Here is a 20,666-nt window from a genome sequence, read left to right as displayed (position 1 = left end):
CACAGGGGCTCCTGCGAGGCCCCCTCTTGCCCCACCCACCCAGAGCCGTCAGGGCTGGCCCAAGGCGAACAGCCGGCCCAGCCGCGCGGGGCCTTTCTCTCACAACGCCCCCACCACGGTCGCTTGTCCCGACCAAGACCCGGCCGGGGGGCAAGAGGGCGTGGGGTGTAGCCGGTCGGGGGGTGGCCCTGTTTTGCCCCGCGCTGGCACTAGAGGCGGCGGCCTGATCTCGGGTGAGAGGGCCTGAGAGAAACCCAGACACACCCCACCACCACCAGGAGCAAATCCACTCCCCCACACAGAGACAACACGCGGGCGCGCTCGCACGCGCTCGCACGGACACACACACACAGACACACACACAGACACAGACACACACGCACGCACACGCACGCGCGCGAACGCACACACACGCGCGGCTTGGAGGAGAGCAAGGACGAGATGGATGGAGAGATAGAAACTGAGGGAGGGAGAGAGACAGCGATCGAGAGAGACAGGCGAGGGCGAGAGGGAAGGAGACAGACAGAGAGGCTGAGAAAGAGAGAGGGACAGAGAAAGAGAGAGAGAGAGAGACAGAGAGACAGAGGGAAAACGACAGAAGTAGCGCGAGGTCCAGGGGGAAACCTAGAAGAGAGAGGCGGAGGGAGCTAGAGAGCGAGAGCGATAGAGCCTTAGAGAGGAAGCGCCCGGCTCCGTTAGGCAGCGCCCTCTTGAGCAGGCCGGGGTAGGGTGGAAGGGGCTTGGGCTGCGCCAGAACACGCGGGCCAGGCGGTCCGTGCGAGAGGAGCAACGGAGCGCGGAGACGGGCTTTTTCTTGGATGAATTGCTTGCTTTGGAGGTGGGTTTCGTAGGCTCCTGCCTTTCTTGGCACCTCCCTGTGCTCTGGGTGCCTTGCGGCGGGCCCCGAGATTTGCAGAGCGTGCCCGCCCGTTTGGCGGGAGCCGTGGCCCCGGGCGGGCCCGGAGGCCTGGGTCTCCGGCGTGTCCTCGGGACTGGAGTCGTCGACACGAAGTGGGGGGCATTGGGAATCCCGGGTGCACAGGGACTGTTTTCCTGGTGGCTGGCGAAGCAATGCCCTTCCCCCGGGTAAAGCAGCCCATGCGTTCTGGAGCCGAGGTCTTGGCTGGCGTCTGTGGTTCCCGCTGCCCCTGCCCGCCCCTTCCCCCGGTTTGGAAGGGTGCGACGACGGCGCCCGACGGGTGAATGGAATCGCCTGGGCGTTCCGGGAGCGGGAAGGTACCGCGAACGGCAGGGAACCCGCGGCTGCGCCTTTGGGGTCCGGCCCGCTGCCCTCCCAGGCTGGAGCCGGGCTCCTGGCGGGGCGGCGGCGAGGCGGAAGCGGTGGGATGCTGCTGCCCGGCGTGCAGTAGGGGCGGAGCCCCAGGAGGAGGACCCCGGCTGCGGCTGCGGCGGGGGTGTAGGTGGGCGGTAAAGGGGGAGCAGAGTCAGGGGAGGTTGGCAAGCATGGCGACTGTAGGGGGAAGGGAGGCAGCGGGGAAGCCAAAAGAGCCTACAGCAGGCCGGGCGGGCGCGGTGGCTCCCGCCTGTAATCCCAGCACTCTGGGAGGCCGAGGCGGGTGGATCACGAGGTCAGGAGCTCGAGACCATCCCGGCTGACAGGGTGAAACCCCGTCTCTAGGAAAAATAGAAAAAATTAGCCGGGCGTGGTGGCGGGCGCCTGTAGGCCCAGCTACTCGGGAGGCTGAGGCCGGGGAATGGCGTGAGCCCGGGAGGCGGAGCTTGCAGTGAGCCGAGATGGCGCCACTGCACTCCAGCCTGGGCGACAGAGCGAGACTCCGTCTGGAAGAAAAGGAAAGAAAAAGCAAAAAGCCAAAGAAAAAGCCTACAGCACCCGGTATTCCCAGGCGGTCTCCCATCCAAGTACTAACCAGGCCCGACCCTGCTTAGCTTCCGAGATCAGACGAGATCGGGCGCGTTCAGGGTGGTATGTCCGTAGACGCCGAAGGAGGCGCCTGGCTGCCCCAAGAGCCCGGCCCGGCCCGGCCGTGCCCGCCGGATTGCGGCCGTCACCGCCAGCCCGGGGCCGCGGGGCTCGGATCGGGGACCCCCGAGCCGCTGGCCCGCGGCCTTCCCCCTGGCTCCCGCGCTCCCGAGCTTCCACCACATCGGGCCCGCTCGGAGCAGGGAGTGCTCCGAGGCGTCAGGGCCCAGGGCCCACGATCCTGGGACGCCCTCCGGTCCTCCGCCCTGTCGCGGAGGCAGCGTTCTGGATCCCTCGACGCACAGGGGCTCCTGCGAGGCCCCCTCTTGCCCCACCCACCCAGAGCCGTCAGGGCTGGCCCAAGGCGAACAGCCGGCCCAGCCGCGCGGGGCCTTTCTCTCACAACGCCCCCACCACGGTCGCTTGTCCCGACCAAGACCCGGCCGGGGGGCAAGAGGGCGTGGGGTGTAGCCGGTCGGGGGGTGGCCCTGTTTTGCCCCGCGCTGGCACTAGAGGCGGCGGCCTGATCTCGGGTGAGAGGGCCTGAGAGAAACCCAGACACACCCCACCACCACCAGGAGCAAATCCACTCCCCCACACAGAGACAACACGCGGGCGCGCTCGCACGCGCTCGCACGGACACACACACACAGACACACACACAGACACAGACACACACGCACGCACACGCACGCGCGCGAACGCACACACACGCGCGGCTTGGAGGAGAGCAAGGACGAGATGGATGGAGAGATAGAAACTGAGGGAGGGAGAGAGACAGCGATCGAGAGAGACAGGCGAGGGCGAGAGGGAAGGAGACAGACAGAGAGGCTGAGAAAGAGAGAGGGACAGAGAAAGAGAGAGAGAGAGAGACAGAGAGACAGAGGGAAAACGACAGAAGTAGCGCGAGGTCCAGGGGGAAACCTAGAAGAGAGAGGCGGAGGGAGCTAGAGAGCGAGAGCGATAGAGCCTTAGAGAGGAAGCGCCCGGCTCCGTTAGGCAGCGCCCTCTTGAGCAGGCCGGGGTAGGGTGGAAGGGGCTTGGGCTGCGCCAGAACACGCGGGCCAGGCGGTCCGTGCGAGAGGAGCAACGGAGCGCGGAGACGGGCTTTTTCTTGGATGAATTGCTTGCTTTGGAGGTGGGTTTCGTAGGCTCCTGCCTTTCTTGGCACCTCCCTGTGCTCTGGGTGCCTTGCGGCGGGCCCCGAGATTTGCAGAGCGTGCCCGCCCGTTTGGCGGGAGCCGTGGCCCCGGGCGGGCCCGGAGGCCTGGGTCTCCGGCGTGTCCTCGGGACTGGAGTCGTCGACACGAAGTGGGGGGCATTGGGAATCCCGGGTGCACAGGGACTGTTTTCCTGGTGGCTGGCGAAGCAATGCCCTTCCCCCGGGTAAAGCAGCCCATGCGTTCTGGAGCCGAGGTCTTGGCTGGCGTCTGTGGTTCCCGCTGCCCCTGCCCGCCCCTTCCCCCGGTTTGGAAGGGTGCGACGACGGCGCCCGACGGGTGAATGGAATCGCCTGGGCGTTCCGGGAGCGGGAAGGTACCGCGAACGGCAGGGAACCCGCGGCTGCGCCTTTGGGGTCCGGCCCGCTGCCCTCCCAGGCTGGAGCCGGGCTCCTGGCGGGGCGGCGGCGAGGCGGAAGCGGTGGGATGCTGCTGCCCGGCGTGCAGTAGGGGCGGAGCCCCAGGAGGAGGACCCCGGCTGCGGCTGCGGCGGGGGTGTAGGTGGGCGGTAAAGGGGGAGCAGAGTCAGGGGAGGTTGGCAAGCATGGCGACTGTAGGGGGAAGGGAGGCAGCGGGGAAGCCAAAAGAGCCTACAGCAGGCCGGGCGGGCGCGGTGGCTCCCGCCTGTAATCCCAGCACTCTGGGAGGCCGAGGCGGGTGGATCACGAGGTCAGGAGCTCGAGACCATCCCGGCTGACAGGGTGAAACCCCGTCTCTAGGAAAAATAGAAAAAATTAGCCGGGCGTGGTGGCGGGCGCCTGTAGGCCCAGCTACTCGGGAGGCTGAGGCCGGGGAATGGCGTGAGCCCGGGAGGCGGAGCTTGCAGTGAGCCGAGATGGCGCCACTGCACTCCAGCCTGGGCGACAGAGCGAGACTCCGTCTGGAAGAAAAGGAAAGAAAAAGCAAAAAGCCAAAGAAAAAGCCTACAGCACCCGGTATTCCCAGGCGGTCTCCCATCCAAGTACTAACCAGGCCCGACCCTGCTTAGCTTCCGAGATCAGACGAGATCGGGCGCGTTCAGGGTGGTATGGCCATAGACGCCGAAGGAGGCGCCTGGCTGCCCCAAGAGCCCGGCCCGGCCCGGCCGTGCCCGCCGGATTGCGGCCGTCACCGCCAGCCCGGGGCCGCGGGGCTCGGATCGGGGACCCCCGAGCCGCTGGCCCGCGGCCTTCCCCCCGGCTCCCGCGCTCCCGAGCTTCCACCACATCGGGCCCGCTCGGAGCAGGGAGTGCTCCGAGGCGTCAGGGCCCAGGGCCCACGATCCTGGGACGCCCTCCGGTCCTCCGCCCTGTCGCGGAGGCAGCGTTCTGGATCCCTCGCCGCACAGGGGCTCCTGCGAGGCCCCCTCTTGCCCCACCCACCCAGAGCCGTCAGGGCTGGCCCAAGGCGAACAGCCGGCCCAGCCGCGCGGGGCCTTTCTCTCACAACGCCCCCACCACGGTCGCTTGTCCCGACCAAGACCCGGCCGGGGGGCAAGAGGGCGTGGGGTGTAGCCGGTCGGGGGGTGGCCCTGTTTTGCCCCGCGCTGGCACTAGAGGCGGCGGCCTGATCTCGGGTGAGAGGGCCTGAGAGAAACCCAGACACACCCCACCACCACCAGGAGCAAATCCACTCCCCCACACAGAGACAACACGCGGGCGCGCTCGCACGCGCTCGCACGGACACACACACACAGACACACACACAGACACAGACACACACGCACGCACACGCACGCGCGCGAACGCACACACACGCGCGGCTTGGAGGAGAGCAAGGACGAGATGGATGGAGAGATAGAAACTGAGGGAGGGAGAGAGACAGCGATCGAGAGAGACAGGCGAGGGCGAGAGGGAAGGAGACAGACAGAGAGGCTGAGAAAGAGAGAGGGACAGAGAAAGAGAGAGAGAGAGAGACAGAGAGACAGAGGGAAAACGACAGAAGTAGCGCGAGGTCCAGGGGGAAACCTAGAAGAGAGAGGCGGAGGGAGCTAGAGAGCGAGAGCGATAGAGCCTTAGAGAGGAAGCGCCCGGCTCCGTTAGGCAGCGCCCTCTTGAGCAGGCCGGGGTAGGGTGGAAGGGGCTTGGGCTGCGCCAGAACACGCGGGCCAGGCGGTCCGTGCGAGAGGAGCAACGGAGCGCGGAGACGGGCTTTTTCTTGGATGAATTGCTTGCTTTGGAGGTGGGTTTCGTAGGCTCCTGCCTTTCTTGGCACCTCCCTGTGCTCTGGGTGCCTTGCGGCGGGCCCCGAGATTTGCAGAGCGTGCCCGCCCGTTTGGCGGGAGCCGTGGCCCCGGGCGGGCCCGGAGGCCTGGGTCTCCGGCGTGTCCTCGGGACTGGAGTCGTCGACACGAAGTGGGGGGCATTGGGAATCCCGGGTGCACAGGGACTGTTTTCCTGGTGGCTGGCGAAGCAATGCCCTTCCCCCGGGTAAAGCAGCCCATGCGTTCTGGAGCCGAGGTCTTGGCTGGCGTCTGTGGTTCCCGCTGCCCCTGCCCGCCCCTTCCCCCGGTTTGGAAGGGTGCGACGACGGCGCCCGACGGGTGAATGGAATCGCCTGGGCGTTCCGGGAGCGGGAAGGTACCGCGAACGGCAGGGAACCCGCGGCTGCGCCTTTGGGGTCCGGCCCGCTGCCCTCCCAGGCTGGAGCCGGGCTCCTGGCGGGGCGGCGGCGAGGCGGAAGCGGTGGGATGCTGCTGCCCGGCGTGCAGTAGGGGCGGAGCCCCAGGAGGAGGACCCCGGCTGCGGCTGCGGCGGGGGTGTAGGTGGGCGGTAAAGGGGGAGCAGAGTCAGGGGAGGTTGGCAAGCATGGCGACTGTAGGGGGAAGGGAGGCAGCGGGGAAGCCAAAAGAGCCTACAGCAGGCCGGGCGGGCGCGGTGGCTCCCGCCTGTAATCCCAGCACTCTGGGAGGCCGAGGCGGGTGGATCACGAGGTCAGGAGCTCGAGACCATCCCGGCTGACAGGGTGAAACCCCGTCTCTAGGAAAAATAGAAAAAATTAGCCGGGCGTGGTGGCGGGCGCCTGTAGGCCCAGCTACTCGGGAGGCTGAGGCCGGGGAATGGCGTGAGCCCGGGAGGCGGAGCTTGCAGTGAGCCGAGATGGCGCCACTGCACTCCAGCCTGGGCGACAGAGCGAGACTCCGTCTGGAAGAAAAGGAAAGAAAAAGCAAAAAGCCAAAGAAAAAGCCTACAGCACCCGGTATTCCCAGGCGGTCTCCCATCCAAGTACTAACCAGGCCCGACCCTGCTTAGCTTCCGAGATCAGACGAGATCGGGCGCGTTCAGGGTGGTATGGCCATAGACGCCGAAGGAGGCGCCTGGCTGCCCCAAGAGCCCGGCCCGGCCCGGCCGTGCCCGCCGGATTGCGGCCGTCACCGCCAGCCCGGGGCCGCGGGGCTCGGATCGGGGACCCCCGAGCCGCTGGCCCGCGGCCTTCCCCCCGGCTCCCGCGCTCCCGAGCTTCCACCACATCGGGCCCGCTCGGAGCAGGGAGTGCTCCGAGGCGTCAGGGCCCAGGGCCCACGATCCTGGGACGCCCTCCGGTCCTCCGCCCTGTCGCGGAGGCAGCGTTCTGGATCCCTCGCCGCACAGGGGCTCCTGCGAGGCCCCCTCTTGCCCCACCCACCCAGAGCCGTCAGGGCTGGCCCAAGGCGAACAGCCGGCCCAGCCGCGCGGGGCCTTTCTCTCACAACGCCCCCACCACGGTCGCTTGTCCCGACCAAGACCCGGCCGGGGGGCAAGAGGGCGTGGGGTGTAGCCGGTCGGGGGGTGGCCCTGTTTTGCCCCGCGCTGGCACTAGAGGCGGCGGCCTGATCTCGGGTGAGAGGGCCTGAGAGAAACCCAGACACACCCCACCACCACCAGGAGCAAATCCACTCCCCCACACAGAGACAACACGCGGGCGCGCTCGCACGCGCTCGCACGGACACACACACACAGACACACACACAGACACAGACACACACGCACGCACACGCACGCGCGCGAACGCACACACACGCGCGGCTTGGAGGAGAGCAAGGACGAGATGGATGGAGAGATAGAAACTGAGGGAGGGAGAGAGACAGCGATCGAGAGAGACAGGCGAGGGCGAGAGGGAAGGAGACAGACAGAGAGGCTGAGAAAGAGAGAGGGACAGAGAAAGAGAGAGAGAGAGAGACAGAGAGACAGAGGGAAAACGACAGAAGTAGCGCGAGGTCCAGGGGGAAACCTAGAAGAGAGAGGCGGAGGGAGCTAGAGAGCGAGAGCGATAGAGCCTTAGAGAGGAAGCGCCCGGCTCCGTTAGGCAGCGCCCTCTTGAGCAGGCCGGGGTAGGGTGGAAGGGGCTTGGGCTGCGCCAGAACACGCGGGCCAGGCGGTCCGTGCGAGAGGAGCAACGGAGCGCGGAGACGGGCTTTTTCTTGGATGAATTGCTTGCTTTGGAGGTGGGTTTCGTAGGCTCCTGCCTTTCTTGGCACCTCCCTGTGCTCTGGGTGCCTTGCGGCGGGCCCCGAGATTTGCAGAGCGTGCCCGCCCGTTTGGCGGGAGCCGTGGCCCCGGGCGGGCCCGGAGGCCTGGGTCTCCGGCGTGTCCTCGGGACTGGAGTCGTCGACACGAAGTGGGGGGCATTGGGAATCCCGGGTGCACAGGGACTGTTTTCCTGGTGGCTGGCGAAGCAATGCCCTTCCCCCGGGTAAAGCAGCCCATGCGTTCTGGAGCCGAGGTCTTGGCTGGCGTCTGTGGTTCCCGCTGCCCCTGCCCGCCCCTTCCCCCGGTTTGGAAGGGTGCGACGACGGCGCCCGACGGGTGAATGGAATCGCCTGGGCGTTCCGGGAGCGGGAAGGTACCGCGAACGGCAGGGAACCCGCGGCTGCGCCTTTGGGGTCCGGCCCGCTGCCCTCCCAGGCTGGAGCCGGGCTCCTGGCGGGGCGGCGGCGAGGCGGAAGCGGTGGGATGCTGCTGCCCGGCGTGCAGTAGGGGCGGAGCCCCAGGAGGAGGACCCCGGCTGCGGCTGCGGCGGGGGTGTAGGTGGGCGGTAAAGGGGGAGCAGAGTCAGGGGAGGTTGGCAAGCATGGCGACTGTAGGGGGAAGGGAGGCAGCGGGGAAGCCAAAAGAGCCTACAGCAGGCCGGGCGGGCGCGGTGGCTCCCGCCTGTAATCCCAGCACTCTGGGAGGCCGAGGCGGGTGGATCACGAGGTCAGGAGCTCGAGACCATCCCGGCTGACAGGGTGAAACCCCGTCTCTAGGAAAAATAGAAAAAATTAGCCGGGCGTGGTGGCGGGCGCCTGTAGGCCCAGCTACTCGGGAGGCTGAGGCCGGGGAATGGCGTGAGCCCGGGAGGCGGAGCTTGCAGTGAGCCGAGATGGCGCCACTGCACTCCAGCCTGGGCGACAGAGCGAGACTCCGTCTGGAAGAAAAGGAAAGAAAAAGCAAAAAGCCAAAGAAAAAGCCTACAGCACCCGGTATTCCCAGGCGGTCTCCCATCCAAGTACTAACCAGGCCCGACCCTGCTTAGCTTCCGAGATCAGACGAGATCGGGCGCGTTCAGGGTGGTATGGCCATAGACGCCGAAGGAGGCGCCTGGCTGCCCCAAGAGCCCGGCCCGGCCCGGCCGTGCCCGCCGGATTGCGGCCGTCACCGCCAGCCCGGGGCCGCGGGGCTCGGATCGGGGACCCCCGAGCCGCTGGCCCGCGGCCTTCCCCCCGGCTCCCGCGCTCCCGAGCTTCCACCACATCGGGCCCGCTCGGAGCAGGGAGTGCTCCGAGGCGTCAGGGCCCAGGGCCCACGATCCTGGGACGCCCTCCGGTCCTCCGCCCTGTCGCGGAGGCAGCGTTCTGGATCCCTCGCCGCACAGGGGCTCCTGCGAGGCCCCCTCTTGCCCCACCCACCCAGAGCCGTCAGGGCTGGCCCAAGGCGAACAGCCGGCCCAGCCGCGCGGGGCCTTTCTCTCACAACGCCCCCACCACGGTCGCTTGTCCCGACCAAGACCCGGCCGGGGGGCAAGAGGGCGTGGGGTGTAGCCGGTCGGGGGGTGGCCCTGTTTTGCCCCGCGCTGGCACTAGAGGCGGCGGCCTGATCTCGGGTGAGAGGGCCTGAGAGAAACCCAGACACACCCCACCACCACCAGGAGCAAATCCACTCCCCCACACAGAGACAACACGCGGGCGCGCTCGCACGCGCTCGCGCGGACACACACACACACACACACAGAGACACACACAGACACAGACACACACGCACGCACACGCACGCGGACGCACACACACACGCGGCTTGGAGGAGAGCAAGGACGAGATGGATGGCGAGATTGAAACCGAGGGAGGGAGAGAGACAGCGATCGAGAGAGACAGGCGAGGGCGAGAGGGAAGGAGACAGACAGAGAGGCTGAGAAAGAGAGAGGGACAGAGAAAGAGAGAGAGAGAGACAGAGAGACAGAGGGAAAACGACAGAAGTAGCGCGAGGTCCAGGGGGAAACCTAGAAGAGAGAGGCGGAGGGAGCTAGAGAGCGAGAGCGATAGAGCCTTAGAGAGGAAGCGCCCGGCTCCGTTAGGCAGCGCCCTCTTGAGCAGGCCGGGGTAGGGTGGAGGGGGCTTGGGCTGCGCCAGAACACGCGGGCCAGGCGGTCCGTGCGAGAGGAGCAACGGAGTGCGGAGACGGGCTTTTTCTTGGATGAATTGCTTGCTTTGGAGGTGGGTTTCGTAGGCTCCTGCCTTTCTTGGCACCTCCCTGTGCTCTGGGTGCCTTGCGGCGGGCCCCGAGATTTGCAGAGCGTGCCCGCCCGTTTGGCGGGAGCCGTGGCCCCGGGCGGGCCCGGAGGCCTGGGTCTCCGGCGTGTCCTCGGGACTGGAGTCGTCGACACGAAGTGGGGGGCATTGGGAATCCCGGGTGCACAGGGACTGTTTTCCTGGTGGCTGGCGAAGCAATGTCCTTCCCCCGGGTAAAGCAGCCCATGCGTTCTGGAGCCGAGGTCTTGGCTGGCGTCTGTGGTTCCCGCTGCCCCTGCCCGCCCCTTCCCCCGGTTTGGAAGGGTGCGACGACGGCGCCCGACGGGTGAATGGAATCGCCTGGGCGTTCCGGGAGCGGGAAGGTACCGCGAACGGCAGGGAACCCGCGGCTGCGCCTTTGGGGTCCGGCCCGCTGCCCTCCCAGGCTGGAGCCGGGCTCCTGGCGGGGCGGCGGCGAGGCGGAAGCGGTGGGATGCTGCTGCCCGGCGTGCAGTAGGGGCGGAGCCCCAGGAGGAGGACCCCGGCTGCGGCTGCGGCGGGGGTGTAGGTGGGCGGTAAAGGGGGAGCAGAGTCAGGGGAGGTTGGCAAGCATGGCGACTGTAGGGGGAAGGGAGGCAGCGGGGAAGCCAAAAGAGCCTACAGCAGGCCGGGCGGGCGCGGTGGCTCCCGCCTGTAATCCCAGCACTCTGGGAGGCCGAGGCGGGTGGATCACGAGGTCAGGAGCTCGAGACCATCCCGGCTGACAGGGTGAAACCCCGTCTCTAGGAAAAATAGAAAAAATTAGCCGGGCGTGGTGGCGGGCGCCTGTAGGCCCAGCTACTCGGGAGGCTGAGGCCGGGGAATGGCGTGAGCCCGGGAGGCGGAGCTTGCAGTGAGCCGAGATGGCGCCACTGCACTCCAGCCTGGGCGACAGAGCGAGACTCCGTCTGGAAGAAAAGGAAAGAAAAAGCAAAAAGCCAAAGAAAAAGCCTACAGCACCCGGTATTCCCAGGCGGTCTCCCATCCAAGTACTAAGCAGGCCCGACCCTGCTTAGCTTCCGAGATCAGACGAGATCGGGCGCGTTCAGGGTGGTATGGCCATAGACGCCGAAGGAGGCGCCTGGCTGCCCCAAGAGCCCGGCCCGGCCCGGCCGTGCCCGCCGGATTGCGGCCGTCACCGCCAGCCCGGGGCCGCGGGGCTCGGATCGGGGACCCCCGAGCCGCTGGCCCGCGGCCTTCCCCCCGGCTCCCGCGCTCCCGAGCTTCCACCACATCGGGCCCGCTCGGAGCAGGGAGTGCTCCGAGGCGTCAGGGCCCAGGGCCCACGATCCTGGGACGCCCTCCGGTCCTCCGCCCTGTCGCGGAGGCAGCGTTCTGGATCCCTCGCCACACAGGGGCTCCTGCGAGGCCCCCTCTTGCCCCACCCACCCAGAGCCGTCAGGGCTGGCCCAAGGCGAACAGCCGGCCCAGCCGCGCGGGGCCTTTCTCTCACAACGCCCCCACCACGGTCGCTTGTCCCGACCAAGACCCGGCCGGGGGGCAAGAGGGCGTGGGGTGTAGCCGGTCGGGGGGTGGCCCTGTTTTGCCCCGCGCTGGCACTAGAGGCGGCGGCCTGATCTCGGGTGAGAGGGCCTGAGAGAAACCCAGACACACCCCACCACCACCAGGAGCAAATCCACTCCCCCACACAGAGACAACACGCGGGCGCGCTCGCACGCGCTCGCACGGACACACACACACAGACACACACACAGACACAGACACACACGCACGCACACGCACGCGCGCGAACGCACACACACGCGCGGCTTGGAGGAGAGCAAGGACGAGATGGATGGAGAGATAGAAACTGAGGGAGGGAGAGAGACAGCGATCGAGAGAGACAGGCGAGGGCGAGAGGGAAGGAGACAGACAGAGAGGCTGAGAAAGAGAGAGGGACAGAGAAAGAGAGAGAGAGAGAGACAGAGAGACAGAGGGAAAACGACAGAAGTAGCGCGAGGTCCAGGGGGAAACCTAGAAGAGAGAGGCGGAGGGAGCTAGAGAGCGAGAGCGATAGAGCCTTAGAGAGGAAGCGCCCGGCTCCGTTAGGCAGCGCCCTCTTGAGCAGGCCGGGGTAGGGTGGAAGGGGCTTGGGCTGCGCCAGAACACGCGGGCCAGGCGGTCCGTGCGAGAGGAGCAACGGAGCGCGGAGACGGGCTTTTTCTTGGATGAATTGCTTGCTTTGGAGGTGGGTTTCGTAGGCTCCTGCCTTTCTTGGCACCTCCCTGTGCTCTGGGTGCCTTGCGGCGGGCCCCGAGATTTGCAGAGCGTGCCCGCCCGTTTGGCGGGAGCCGTGGCCCCGGGCGGGCCCGGAGGCCTGGGTCTCCGGCGTGTCCTCGGGACTGGAGTCGTCGACACGAAGTGGGGGGCATTGGGAATCCCGGGTGCACAGGGACTGTTTTCCTGGTGGCTGGCGAAGCAATGCCCTTCCCCCGGGTAAAGCAGCCCATGCGTTCTGGAGCCGAGGTCTTGGCTGGCGTCTGTGGTTCCCGCTGCCCCTGCCCGCCCCTTCCCCCGGTTTGGAAGGGTGCGACGACGGCGCCCGACGGGTGAATGGAATCGCCTGGGCGTTCCGGGAGCGGGAAGGTACCGCGAACGGCAGGGAACCCGCGGCTGCGCCTTTGGGGTCCGGCCCGCTGCCCTCCCAGGCTGGAGCCGGGCTCCTGGCGGGGCGGCGGCGAGGCGGAAGCGGTGGGATGCTGCTGCCCGGCGTGCAGTAGGGGCGGAGCCCCAGGAGGAGGACCCCGGCTGCGGCTGCGGCGGGGGTGTAGGTGGGCGGTAAAGGGGGAGCAGAGTCAGGGGAGGTTGGCAAGCATGGCGACTGTAGGGGGAAGGGAGGCAGCGGGGAAGCCAAAAGAGCCTACAGCAGGCCGGGCGGGCGCGGTGGCTCCCGCCTGTAATCCCAGCACTCTGGGAGGCCGAGGCGGGTGGATCACGAGGTCAGGAGCTCGAGACCATCCCGGCTGACAGGGTGAAACCCCGTCTCTAGGAAAAATAGAAAAAATTAGCCGGGCGTGGTGGCGGGCGCCTGTAGGCCCAGCTACTCGGGAGGCTGAGGCCGGGGAATGGCGTGAGCCCGGGAGGCGGAGCTTGCAGTGAGCCGAGATGGCGCCACTGCACTCCAGCCTGGGCGACAGAGCGAGACTCCGTCTGGAAGAAAAGGAAAGAAAAAGCAAAAAGCCAAAGAAAAAGCCTACAGCACCCGGTATTCCCAGGCGGTCTCCCATCCAAGTACTAACCAGGCCCGACCCTGCTTAGCTTCCGAGATCAGACGAGATCGGGCGCGTTCAGGGTGGTATGTCCGTAGACGCCAAAGGAGGCGCCTGGCTGCCCCAAGAGCCCGGCCCGGCCCGGCCGTGCCCGCCGGATTGCGGCCGTCACCGCCAGCCCGGGGCCGCGGGGCTCGGATCGGGGACCCCCGAGCCGCTGGCCCGCGGCCTTCCCCCTGGCTCCCGCGCTCCCGAGCTTCCACCACATCGGGCCCGCTCGGAGCAGGGAGTGCTCCGAGGCGTCAGGGCCCAGGGCCCACGATCCTGGGACGCCCTCCGGTCCTCCGCCCTGTCGCGGAGGCAGCGTTCTGGATCCCTCGACGCACAGGGGCTCCTGCGAGGCCCCCTCTTGCCCCACCCACCCAGAGCCGTCAGGGCTGGCCCAAGGCGAACAGCCGGCCCAGCCGCGCGGGGCCTTTCTCTCACAACGCCCCCACCACGGTCGCTTGTCCCGACCAAGACCCGGCCGGGGGGCAAGAGGGCGTGGGGTGTAGCCGGTCGGGGGGTGGCCCTGTTTTGCCCCGCGCTGGCACTAGAGGCGGCGGCCTGATCTCGGGTGAGAGGGCCTGAGAGAAACCCAGACACACCCCACCACCACCAGGAGCAAATCCACTCCCCCACACAGAGACAACACGCGGGCGCGCTCGCACGCGCTCGCACGGACACACACACACAGACACACACACAGACACAGACACACACGCACGCACACGCACGCGCGCGAACGCACACACACGCGCGGCTTGGAGGAGAGCAAGGACGAGATGGATGGAGAGATAGAAACTGAGGGAGGGAGAGAGACAGCGATCGAGAGAGACAGGCGAGGGCGAGAGGGAAGGAGACAGACAGAGAGGCTGAGAAAGAGAGAGGGACAGAGAAAGAGAGAGAGAGAGAGACAGAGAGACAGAGGGAAAACGACAGAAGTAGCGCGAGGTCCAGGGGGAAACCTAGAAGAGAGAGGCGGAGGGAGCTAGAGAGCGAGAGCGATAGAGCCTTAGAGAGGAAGCGCCCGGCTCCGTTAGGCAGCGCCCTCTTGAGCAGGCCGGGGTAGGGTGGAAGGGGCTTGGGCTGCGCCAGAACACGCGGGCCAGGCGGTCCGTGCGAGAGGAGCAACGGAGCGCGGAGACGGGCTTTTTCTTGGATGAATTGCTTGCTTTGGAGGTGGGTTTCGTAGGCTCCTGCCTTTCTTGGCACCTCCCTGTGCTCTGGGTGCCTTGCGGCGGGCCCCGAGATTTGCAGAGCGTGCCCGCCCGTTTGGCGGGAGCCGTGGCCCCGGGCGGGCCCGGAGGCCTGGGTCTCCGGCGTGTCCTCGGGACTGGAGTCGTCGACACGAAGTGGGGGGCATTGGGAATCCCGGGTGCACAGGGACTGTTTTCCTGGTGGCTGGCGAAGCAATGCCCTTCCCCCGGGTAAAGCAGCCCATGCGTTCTGGAGCCGAGGTCTTGGCTGGCGTCTGTGGTTCCCGCTGCCCCTGCCCGCCCCTTCCCCCGGTTTGGAAGGGTGCGACGACGGCGCCCGACGGGTGAATGGAATCGCCTGGGCGTTCCGGGAGCGGGAAGGTACCGCGAACGGCAGGGAACCCGCGGCTGCGCCTTTGGGGTCCGGCCCGCTGCCCTCCCAGGCTGGAGCCGGGCTCCTGGCGGGGCGGCGGCGAGGCGGAAGCGGTGGGATGCTGCTGCCCGGCGTGCAGTAGGGGCGGAGCCCCAGGAGGAGGACCCCGGCTGCGGCTGCGGCGGGGGTGTAGGTGGGCGGTAAAGGGGGAGCAGAGTCAGGGGAGGTTGGCAAGCATGGCGACTGTAGGGGGAAGGGAGGCAGCGGGGAAGCCAAAAGAGCCTACAGCAGGCCGGGCGGGCGCGGTGGCTCCCGCCTGTAATCCCAGCACTCTGGGAGGCCGAGGCGGGTGGATCACGAGGTCAGGAGCTCGAGACCATCCCGGCTGACAGGGTGAAACCCCGTCTCTAGGAAAAATAGAAAAAATTAGCCGGGCGTGGTGGCGGGCGCCTGTAGGCCCAGCTACTCGGGAGGCTGAGGCCGGGGAATGGCGTGAGCCCGGGAGGCGGAGCTTGCAGTGAGCCGAGATGGCGCCACTGCACTCCAGCCTGGGCGACAGAGCGAGACTCCGTCTGGAAGAAAAGGAAAGAAAAAGCAAAAAGCCAAAGAAAAAGCCTACAGCACCCGGTATTCCCAGGCGGTCTCCCATCCAAGTACTAACCAGGCCCGACCCTGCTTAGCTTCCGAGATCAGACGAGATCGGGCGCGTTCAGGGTGGTATGGCCATAGACGCCGAAGGAGGCGCCTGGCTGCCCCAAGAGCCCGGCCCGGCCCGGCCGTGCCCGCCGGATTGCGGCCGTCACCGCCAGCCCGGGGCCGCGGGGCTCGGATCGGGGACCCCCGAGCCGCTGGCCCGCGGCCTTCCCCCCGGCTCCCGCGCTCCCGAGCTTCCACCACATCGGGCCCGCTCGGAGCAGGGAGTGCTCCGAGGCGTCAGGGCCCAGGGCCCACGATCCTGGGACGCCCTCCGGTCCTCCGCCCTGTCGCGGAGGCAGCGTTCTGGATCCCTCGCCGCACAGGGGCTCCTGCGAGGCCCCCTCTTGCCCCACCCACCCAGAGCCGTCAGGGCTGGCCCAAGGCGAACAGCCGGCCCAGCCGCGCGGGGCCTTTCTCTCACAACGCCCCCACCACGGTCGCTTGTCCCGACCAAGACCCGGCCGGGGGGCAAGAGGGCGTGGGGTGTAGCCGGTCGGGGGGTGGCCCTGTTTTGCCCCGCGCTGGCACTAGAGGCGGCGGCCTGATCTCGGGTGAGAGGGCCTGAGAGAAACCCAGACACACCCCACCACCACCAGGAGCAAATCCACTCCCCCACACAGAGACAACACGCGGGCGCGCTCGCACGCGCTCGCACGGACACACACACACAGACACACACACAGACACAGACACACACGCACGCACACGCACGCGCGCGAACGCACACACACGCGCGGCTTGGAGGAGAGCAAGGACGAGATGGATGGAGAGATAGAAACTGAGGGAGGGAGAGAGACAGCGATCGAGAGAGACAGGCGAGGGCGAGAGGGAAGGAGACAGACAGAGAGGCTGAGAAAGAGAGAGGGACAGAGAAAGAGAGAGAGAGAGAGACAGAGAGACAGAGGGAAAACGACAGAAGTAGCGCGAGGTCCAGGGGGAAACCTAGAAGAGAGAGGCGGAGGGAGCTAGAGAGCGAGAGCGATAGAGCCTTAGAGAGGAAGCGCCCGGCTCCGTTAGGCAGCGCCCTCTTGAGCAGGCCGGGGTAGGGTGGAAGGGGCTTGGGCTGCGCCAGAACACGCGGGCCAGGCGGTCCGTGCGAGAGGAGCAACGGAGCGCGGAGACGGGCTTTTTCTTGGATGAATTGCTTGCTTTGGAGGTGGGTTTCGTAGGCTCCTGCCTTTCTTGGCACCTCCCTGTGCTCTGGGTGCCTTGCGGCGGGCCCCGAGATTTGCAGAGCGTGCCCGCCCGTTTGGCGGGAGCCGTGGCCCCGGGCGGGCCCGGAGGCCTGGGTCTCCGGCGTGTCCTCGGGACTGGAGTCGTCGACACGAAGTGGGGGGCATTGGGAATCCCGGGTGCACAGGGACTGTTTTCCTGGTGGCTGGCGAAGCAATGCCCTTCCCCCGGGTAAAGCAGCCCATGCGTTCTGGAGCCGAGGTCTTGGCTGGCGTCTGTGGTTCCCGCTGCCCCTGCCCGCCCCTTCCCCCGGTTTGGAAGGGTGCGACGACGGCGCCCGACGGGTGAATGGAATCGCCTGGGCGTTCCGGGAGCGGGAAGGTACCGCGAACGGCAGGGAACCCGCGGCTGCGCCTTTGGGGTCCGGCCCGCTGCCCTCCCAGGCTGGAGCCGGGCTCCTGGCGGGGCGGCGGCGAGGCGGAAGCGGTGGGATGCTGCTGCCCGGCGTGCAGTAGGGGCGGAGCCCCAGGAGGAGGACCCCGGCTGCGGCTGCGGCGGGGGTGTAGGTGGGCGGTAAAGGGGGAGCAGAGTCAGGGGAGGTTGGCAAGCATGGCGACTGTAGGGGGAAGGGAGGCAGCGGGGAAGCCAAAAGAGCCTACAGCAGGCCGGGCGGGCGCGGTGGCTCCCGCCTGTAATCCCAGCACTCTGGGAGGCCGAGGCGGGTGGATCACGAGGTCAGGAGCTCGAGACCATCCCGGCTGACAGGGTGAAACCCCGTCTCTAGGAAAAATAGAAAAAATTAGCCGGGCGTGGTGGCGGGCGCCTGTAGGCCCAGCTACTCGGGAGGCTGAGGCCGGGGAATGGCGTGAGCCCGGGAGGCGGAGCTTGCAGTGAGCCGAGATGGCGCCACTGCACTCCAGCCTGGGCGACAGAGCGAGACTCCGTCTGGAAGAAAAGGAAAGAAAAAGCAAAAAGCCAAAGAAAAAGCCTACAGCACCCGGTATTCCCAGGCGGTCTCCCATCCAAGTACTAACCAGGCCCGACCCTGCTTAGCTTCCGAGATCAGACGAGATCGGGCGCGTTCAGGGTGGTATGGCCATAGACGCCGAAGGAGGCGCCTGGCTGCCCCAAGAGCCCGGCCCGGCCCGGCCGTGCCCGCCGGATTGCGGCCGTCACCGCCAGCCCGGGGCCGCGGGGCTCGGATCGGGGACCCCCGAGCCGCTGGCCCGCGGCCTTCCCCCCGGCTCCCGCGCTCCCGAGCTTCCACCACATCGGGCCCGCTCGGAGCAGGGAGTGCTCCGAGGCGTCAGGGCCCAGGGCCCACGATCCTGGGACGCCCTCCGGTCCTCCGCCCTGTCGCGGAGGCAGCGTTCTGGATCCCTCGCCGCACAGGGGCTCCTGCGAGGCCCCCTCTTGCCCCACCCACCCAGAGCCGTCAGGGCTGGCCCAAGGCGAACAGCCGGCCCAGCCGCGCGGGGCCTTTCTCTCACAACGCCCCCACCACGGTCGCTTGTCCCGACCAAGACCCGGCCGGGGGGCAAGAGGGCGTGGGGTGTAGCCGGTCGGGGGGTGGCCCTGTTTTGCCCCGCGCTGGCACTAGAGGCGGCGGCCTGATCTCGGGTGAGAGGGCCTGAGAGAAACCCAGACACACCCCACCACCACCAGGAGCAAATCCACTCCCCCACACAGAGACAACACGCGGGCGCGCTCGCACGCGCTCGCACGGACACACACACACAGACACACACACAGACACAGACACACACGCACGCACACGCACGCGCGCGAACGCACACACACGCGCGGCTTGGAGGAGAGCAAGGACGAGATGGATGGAGAGATAGAAACTGAGGGAGGGAGAGAGACAGCGATCGAGAGAGACAGGCGAGGGCGAGAGGGAAGGAGACAGACAGAGAGGCTGAGAAAGAGAGAGGGACAGAGAAAGAGAGAGAGAGAGAGACAGAGAGACAGAGGGAAAACGACAGAAGTAGCGCGAGGTCCAGGGGGAAACCTAGAAGAGAGAGGCGGAGGGAGCTAGAGAGCGAGAGCGATAGAGCCTTAGAGAGGAAGCGCCCGGCTCCGTTAGGCAGCGCCCTCTTGAGCAGGCCGGGGTAGGGTGGAAGGGGCTTGGGCTGCGCCAGAACACGCGGGCCAGGCGGTCCGTGCGAGAGGAGCAACGGAGCGCGGAGACGGGCTTTTTCTTGGATGAATTGCTTGCTTTGGAGGTGGGTTTCGTAGGCTCCTGCCTTTCTTGGCACCTCCCTGTGCTCTGGGTGCCTTGCGGCGGGCCCCGAGATTTGCAGAGCGTGCCCGCCCGTTTGGCGGGAGCCGTGGCCCCGGGCGGGCCCGGAGGCCTGGGTCTCCGGCGTGTCCTCGGGACTGGAGTCGTCGACACGAAGTGGGGGGCATTGGGAATCCCGGGTGCACAGGGACTGTTTTCCTGGTGGCTGGCGAAGCAATGCCCTTCCCCCGGGTAAAGCAGCCCATGCGTTCTGGAGCCGAGGTCTTGGCTGGCGTCTGTGGTTCCCGCTGCCCCTGCCCGCCCCTTCCCCCGGTTTGGAAGGGTGCGACGACGGCGCCCGACGGGTGAATGGAATCGCCTGGGCGTTCCGGGAGCGGGAAGGTACCGCGAACGGCAGGGAACCCGCGGCTGCGCCTTTGGGGTCCGGCCCGCTGCCCTCCCAGGCTGGAGCCGGGCTCCTGGCGGGGCGGCGGCGAGGCGGAAGCGGTGGGATGCTGCTGCCCGGCGTGCAGTAGGGGCGGAGCCCCAGGAGGAGGACCCCGGCTGCGGCTGCGGCGGGGGTGTAGGTGGGCGGTAAAGGGGGAGCAGAGTCAGGGGAGGTTGGCAAGCATGGCGACTGTAGGGGGAAGGGAGGCAGCGGGGAAGCCAAAAGAGCCTACAGCAGGCCGGGCGGGCGCGGTGGCTCCCGCCTGTAATCCCAGCACTCTGGGAGGCCGAGGCGGGTGGATCACGAGGTCAGGAGCTCGAGACCATCCCGGCTGACAGGGTGAAACCCCGTCTCTAGGAAAAATAGAAAAAATTAGCCGGGCGTGGTGGCGGGCGCCTGTAGGCCCAGCTACTCGGGAGGCTGAGGCCGGGGAATGGCGTGAGCCCGGGAGGCGGAGCTTGCAGTGAGCCGAGATGGCGCCACTGCACTCCAGCCTGGGCGACAGAGCGAGACTCCGTCTGGAAGAAAAGGAAAGAAAAAGCAAAAAGCCAAAGAAAAAGCCTACAGCACCCGGTATTCCCAGGCGGTCTCCCATCCAAGTACTAACCAGGCCCGACCCTGCTTAGCTTCCGAGATCAGACGAGATCGGGCGCGTTCAGGGTGGTATGTCCGTAGACGCCGAAGGAGGCGCCTGGCTGCCCCAAGAGCCCGGCCCGGCCCGGCCGTGCCCGCCGGATTGCGGCCGTCACCGCCAGCCCGGGGCCGCGGGGCTCGGATCGGGGACCCCCGAGCCGCTGGCCCGCGGCCTTCCCCCCGGCTCCCACGCTCCCGAGCTTCCACCACATCGGGCCCGCTCGGAGCAGGGAGTGCTCCGAGGCGTCAGGGCCCAGGGCCCACGATCCTGGGACGCCCTCCGGTCCTCCGCCCTGTCGCGGAGGCAGCGTTCTGGATCCCTCGCCGCACAGGGGCTCCTGCGAGGCCCCCTCTTGCCCCACCCACCCAGAGCCGTCAGGGCTGGCCCAAGGCGAACAGCCGGCCCAGCCGCGCGGGGCCTTTCTCTCACAACGCCCCCACCACGGTCGCTTGTCCCGACCAAGACCCGGCCGGGGGGCAAGAGGGCGTGGGGTGTAGCCGGTCGGGGGGTGGCCCTGTTTTGCCCCGCGCTGGCACTAGAGGCGGCGGCCTGATCTCGGGTGAGAGGGCCTGAGAGAAACCCAGACACACCCCACCACCACCAGGAGCAAATCCACTCCCCCACACAGAGACAACACGCGGGCGCGCTCGCACGCGCTCGCACGGACACACACACACAGACACACACACAGACACAGACACACACGCACGCACACGCACGCGCGCGAACGCACACACACGCGCGGCTTGGAGGAGAGCAAGGACGAGATGGATGGAGAGATAGAAACTGAGGGAGGGAGAGAGACAGCGATC

General features: G+C 67.5%; 9 non-coding genes across 9 annotated transcripts; all 9 read right to left on the bottom strand.

Annotated features, from left to right (window-relative positions):
- Positions 1 to 1,840: 1,840 nt before the first annotated feature.
- Positions 1,841 to 1,959, bottom strand: LOC134730031 (5S ribosomal RNA). The gene has a single exon (XR_010111627.1). It is a non-coding gene; the product is annotated as a 5S ribosomal RNA (ribosomal RNA).
- Positions 1,960 to 4,082: 2,123 nt separating this feature from the next.
- On the bottom strand, positions 4,083 to 4,201 carry LOC134730023 (5S ribosomal RNA). Its single transcript, XR_010111606.1, has one exon. It is a non-coding gene; the product is annotated as a 5S ribosomal RNA (ribosomal RNA).
- Positions 4,202 to 6,324: 2,123 nt separating this feature from the next.
- Positions 6,325 to 6,443, bottom strand: LOC134730022 (5S ribosomal RNA). Its single transcript, XR_010111605.1, has one exon. It is a non-coding gene; the product is annotated as a 5S ribosomal RNA (ribosomal RNA).
- A 2,123-nt stretch (positions 6,444 to 8,566) lies between these two features.
- Positions 8,567 to 8,685, bottom strand: LOC134730021 (5S ribosomal RNA). The gene has a single exon (XR_010111604.1). It is a non-coding gene; the product is annotated as a 5S ribosomal RNA (ribosomal RNA).
- A 2,125-nt stretch (positions 8,686 to 10,810) lies between these two features.
- Positions 10,811 to 10,929, bottom strand: LOC134730032 (5S ribosomal RNA). Its single transcript, XR_010111633.1, has one exon. It is a non-coding gene; the product is annotated as a 5S ribosomal RNA (ribosomal RNA).
- A 2,123-nt stretch (positions 10,930 to 13,052) lies between these two features.
- LOC134730030 (5S ribosomal RNA) lies at positions 13,053 to 13,171 on the bottom strand. The gene has a single exon (XR_010111614.1). It is a non-coding gene; the product is annotated as a 5S ribosomal RNA (ribosomal RNA).
- Positions 13,172 to 15,294: 2,123 nt separating this feature from the next.
- On the bottom strand, positions 15,295 to 15,413 carry LOC134730020 (5S ribosomal RNA). The gene has a single exon (XR_010111603.1). It is a non-coding gene; the product is annotated as a 5S ribosomal RNA (ribosomal RNA).
- A 2,123-nt stretch (positions 15,414 to 17,536) lies between these two features.
- LOC134730019 (5S ribosomal RNA) lies at positions 17,537 to 17,655 on the bottom strand. The gene has a single exon (XR_010111602.1). It is a non-coding gene; the product is annotated as a 5S ribosomal RNA (ribosomal RNA).
- A 2,123-nt stretch (positions 17,656 to 19,778) lies between these two features.
- Positions 19,779 to 19,897, bottom strand: LOC134730029 (5S ribosomal RNA). The gene has a single exon (XR_010111613.1). It is a non-coding gene; the product is annotated as a 5S ribosomal RNA (ribosomal RNA).
- Between the last annotated feature and the right edge of the window lie 769 nt (positions 19,898 to 20,666).

The sequence above is a fragment of the Pan paniscus genome, chromosome 1 (genome assembly GCF_029289425.2).
Source record: "Pan paniscus chromosome 1, NHGRI_mPanPan1-v2.0_pri, whole genome shotgun sequence".
Lineage (NCBI taxonomy): Eukaryota > Metazoa > Chordata > Mammalia > Primates > Hominidae > Pan > Pan paniscus.
The sequence above is the reverse complement of the archived record's forward strand: the minus strand, read 5'-3'. Positions and strand labels throughout refer to the sequence as shown.